General features: G+C 39.7%; 1 long non-coding RNA gene across 1 annotated transcript; it reads right to left on the bottom strand.

The window, feature by feature from the left end:
* Positions 1–3,391: 3,391 nt before the first annotated feature.
* On the bottom strand, positions 3,392–4,184 carry LOC139837559 (uncharacterized). The gene is made up of 3 exons (XR_011754070.1): positions 3,887–4,184; positions 3,687–3,797; positions 3,392–3,603 (listed from the first exon to the last, which is right to left on the bottom strand). It is a non-coding gene; the product is annotated as an uncharacterized lncRNA (long non-coding RNA).
* Positions 4,185–4,632: the final 448 nt, after the last annotated feature.

Below are 4,632 nucleotides of genomic sequence, written 5' to 3'. Positions count from 1 at the left end.
GGGCAACAGGCGCGTGAGTAGCTAGCCAGCAACGCGAGCGGCGTGAGTAGCAGCTCTACGTCGAGCATGTCCCCCACAGTTTGACTGCTTTCCAGCAAGAGGAGCATCTCCCTACGTTAAGCACGGCGCCCATGCTTTGGGTGCCGCTCGGAAAGGTCCTGGAGCTCTGCGGCGTCAAGGAGGCCGTGGCCGTCCAAGCATGAAGATTTTTTACGATTTCAGCGGACCGTTGCAGATTTGACTGGGTAGTCTCGTGCCTCTCTGTACTTCATCGTTTTAACAAGTGTGTTGCTTGGCTAATACTACTAGCCCTGCTATGTACAATTTGAAGTCCTAACACGGCTCAGATGATGACTGTAATTAGCTCTCCAGCCCTTCTGTTTTGGGCTAGTGTAGCAGAAATGCAGAATACTGTGCATGTTGTCTAGCACTCTAGCATATGAATGGGGGTGGAAACCCAACACATGTTTAAGAATGACTGAATCAGAGATGAGTGACGGGCCATGTCCTTCAGATTCTTCACACATTTTCTGCATGGGTGTTGTGAGTTGGAATAACGTGGTGCACGTATTAATGTCCAGTAATATGGAGCAAGGCAGTCCATTGGCAGCAGGCTTGAATTTCTAATGCATGTGTTCCACTATATATAGGCTCTGTTCAAATTAGCACCGTATAAGAGGAGATACTATTCAGTTAGCTGAGACCTCCATTAGGTACATTTGATGGTTTCCGATTTAACATATTGCATTGATGTTTAGTCAATTATTATTGAAGATATATGTATTCTCATCTGTTTCAGTTAACATGGGCTATTCTGTAATCTCAGCCTTTTCAGTTAAGCGTAAGGCAAACCCTCTGAATGTTTTACGTACAGTTTGTATCTAAAATCAATAATGTACTACTGATTCTGGGTAAAATGCATTTGTACTTCCATCCTTATGTGGTGTCTAGCGAAAAGGAATGCTTACCAGAGTATCATTATCTTGGCACTTACAATGTGCCTCTGCTGTAAGATCCAAAGGCTCCACGTTGATGTGTTTCCCATTATTGAGCTTATTGTCACCAGACAAAACCTCTAGATCAAATTTTCGCAGATGTAAATGTAACTGACAAGCAGAAGCAAGCCATAGGTTCATTTCTAATAGCCTACATGTTGCTTTCTTAGTAGGTCCTATAGTTAGATTTCAGAACTGTAGCCCTAGAAGATATAATTGGCCATTCAGTTATCAAAGATTAATGTTTGTCCATGATTCACATTTTATATGAATAAGTATTCTAAGTATATCAACCTCGGGAAAAAAGTATTCTTAGTATATTTTCACTGATATTTCCACAAAATTAGTAGATTTATTTGTGACTGCATTTGAGTATGTAACAGTAAAGAAGTTTTAATGCATTTTGGTCCACTCCGGCATGCCATGTTATATGTAATACTTTGCTTTAGAAACTCACAAAAAGGTATGTTATCATGCTAACATATATACACATTTACGCTGCATACCATATATTTATAGATGTCATTTCAAAAAAAAAATTTATAGATGTTCATCTAGGAAATATTCCCATCTGTATGCATATTTAGACTTCACTTATGCCATTTTCATACATGTTTCCAGCCAAACATAAATATGTACGGAAGAAAATTTTAAGTTCTTGGGATATGAATATATGATAAGTCCTACACGGTGTGGATACATGGAGTGCACCAAGATAACTCGTGCACGAGATCACGTAATTATTTCATTTCCATGCTATGTCTATGGTTTGCTTTATTTCTTCGAACGAAATATAATTACGTGACCAATGTTAATGTTATGATACTTAGCTTTTGTAGTGCTGGAAATCACATTTTTTTCAAAGTGCCATTCACGTCCCTTATGATTAAAGTAATATTTTCTGAAATTTATAAAAGGGGTACTATAATTTGAAATTTACTTGCATACATATGAATTATAGCGATGTGCTTATGTACATGAACAAATTATATGCTTGCTCAATTTCTTATATGAGTGTTATTTTAATATATTCCTATGTGCAATACATAGTGCACACTTTCTGCACTAGGTTACATTCATATGTCCTTTCAATAGTTTTTCTTTTGCTACAATATCTAGTTGCTTCAGTTTATTAGAGCATAATATATGTAGATAGTGTGTTTATGTACATCTTGCTTGCTTCACCTACAAATACAAATGGTAAAAAAGGGAGGATTGTTTTAGTGTGGGATCGCATAATCAAGGAGTTGACCCGATGGTAACAATAACAACTTCTATAGGTTCTAGAAACGTACATCACTAAATTGGTCATCATGAAACATGATGAGAATTTCTACAGATGGTAGGGATTGAATTAATTAATATGTGTATGCCACGTGATGCTAATATGTTAATTCAATTGCGAATCTGTAGCTTAATGTTCTTTCTTATTCAGCTTTCACTTATCTCAACTTCAACAACTACCTTTTTTACGAGGTTTTCAAAATTCTTCACTTGGCATTGCAACTATAAAAACATATTGTGGTAAGTTTGTTCATAATAAAATATGTTTGAGTGATATATGATAGAAACAATGCAGTCTTGGGCTCAACATTCTCCTATAAATATGAAACGACACACAAGGGAGGTGCATCGTGTAATATTTCAAGGGCTAGCATTACCTAAACTAATTTATAAATATTTGCATCCATAAGCGGGTGTAATAATGATAGTGTCACTAGTGGAAAACAGGCCTTTTGATCCGGGTGGTAAGGGCCTTTTGTCGCGGGCGGCCATCCGCGACAAGCAAGGCGCGATAAAAGGTAGGCCTTTTGTCGCGGGTCGCTTACGACCCGCGACATAAGGTCCACCACGTGGCAGCCGCAGGGCGCGCAGGGCACAGGCCCTTTTGTCGCGGGCGGTATTACCACCCGCGACAAAAGGCCCTCTACGTGGCGCGCGCACAACGCTGCTGCTTTAGGGTTTGAGGGGTGCAGCACCCCTCCCCCCCCCGCCACCGACCGCCTGTTATTTCATTTTTTTCGTTCGAAAATAAAAGTTGCATATATTTGTACGCTACTAGAAGTTGTACACGTTCATTCATTATATATATATATAGATCGATCAAACAAATATTGGAAGCAAAAGTCGATTCCCCTTACACATATTCGTAGATTCCCTACATATATACATGGAGCTCACGATCGACAAGCGGTACTAACGACCGTCTATTTGGAGGTAGAGCATCTATTTGGACTAAACAAGCCTTTGTTGTTTATTACTTCTCTAACCAAAAGTCCCGCCAGTTCCTCCGCGATTCCTAGTGCGTGTTCCTTTGGTTGGAGTCTGTCCCGCATGAAGTCGACCTATATACGAAAATGAGATGAGTATGACTATATCAGTCTTGATAACGAAATATTGATGATAATAAATAAAGTTGTGAATGTTATTGCTTACGTCGAATTTATTTTTGTTCTGCTTCTCAGTGGTTAACATGCGAATGGACTCGCAAACGTAGTATCCACATAGATTCGTCCCTTGTGGCTGCTGGGGGCACGGTACAGGAGTAAATGTTAGCTTCTTTGCAAAGGTAATCTCCTTATGATGATTCTTCAAAGCTTGCCAAGCCCTGCCAGGCAAAAGAATGATTGAATGAGTGGATAATTAATTGATATCTCACGAAAGATAAAGCGCGGCGATGAAGAAAATTACACTTGGAGCAACTTCTGCAAGTCCTGGAACCCGTCCACGCCTCTACTCAGTGGGTCTTTTACTTCAACTATTCCCTTATCAGGTTGAATGTCTAGTAGAATCCAGTGGAAGCTGCACATGTTATGCATATACGTCAGGAATTACACTTAACATCGAGTAAGAAAAATTGAATGTGCATAAAAGATCATTAAGACTCTCACTCGTAGTTGTAAGGAAACAATATTGAATCACAGAAATATTGCTCCCCCAAAAACCTTAGTAGGTTTCCCCCCGTTTCTTCGCGTTTATGCTTCACCGTTTCAACATGTATTTTATCTGGGTCAATAAACCCAACATTGATAATATTATTACTTTTGCATTCACTGATCTTCAGTCTGCATAAGAGAACCCATAAGATATAATGAGTATATATATGCAATGAAAACGAACATGAACTGAATGAAAATGAACTTATATGTAGTTAACAACTTACAAGCAATAGCAACTCATGAGAGATTTGTCGAGGGCATCTAGATTGAATAACTGCCAGAGTTCATTCATCTCAATATGGATCTCCTCCTTTCGGTAGTAATATTCCCATGGTATACTCGCCACGATGTACATTATGTTCTCCTTGCATGCATCAAGGTACCACTGATGCAAATTCCGCATATGTGTTGGCAGTTTATGCAGCTGCTCTCTGCTGACCAAGTCGGCCCCGTAGACAAATTTAGGAGCTATATCAGCAATGGGTAGTGCAGCATCTGCTGCAAGTAGCAATTCCTCCACGGTAACTGAACATGAAGCCGCTAGCCTTGCAGCTTCTTCCATATCGATACCACCATGATGTTCCTGGTACACCTTGGGAACATTAAGCACTTTGAGTGCTGGGATCGATTGTTTGGGCTGAGCACCGAGGAGGGGAACTTCCTTTCTCTTTTTGCCTTTTGTCGTTTGCTTGGCCTTG

The sequence above is a fragment of the Lolium perenne genome, chromosome 3 (genome assembly GCF_019359855.2).
Source record: "Lolium perenne isolate Kyuss_39 chromosome 3, Kyuss_2.0, whole genome shotgun sequence".
NCBI classification, from domain to species: domain Eukaryota; kingdom Viridiplantae; phylum Streptophyta; class Magnoliopsida; order Poales; family Poaceae; genus Lolium; species Lolium perenne.
The sequence above is the reverse complement of the archived record's forward strand: the minus strand, read 5'-3'. Positions and strand labels throughout refer to the sequence as shown.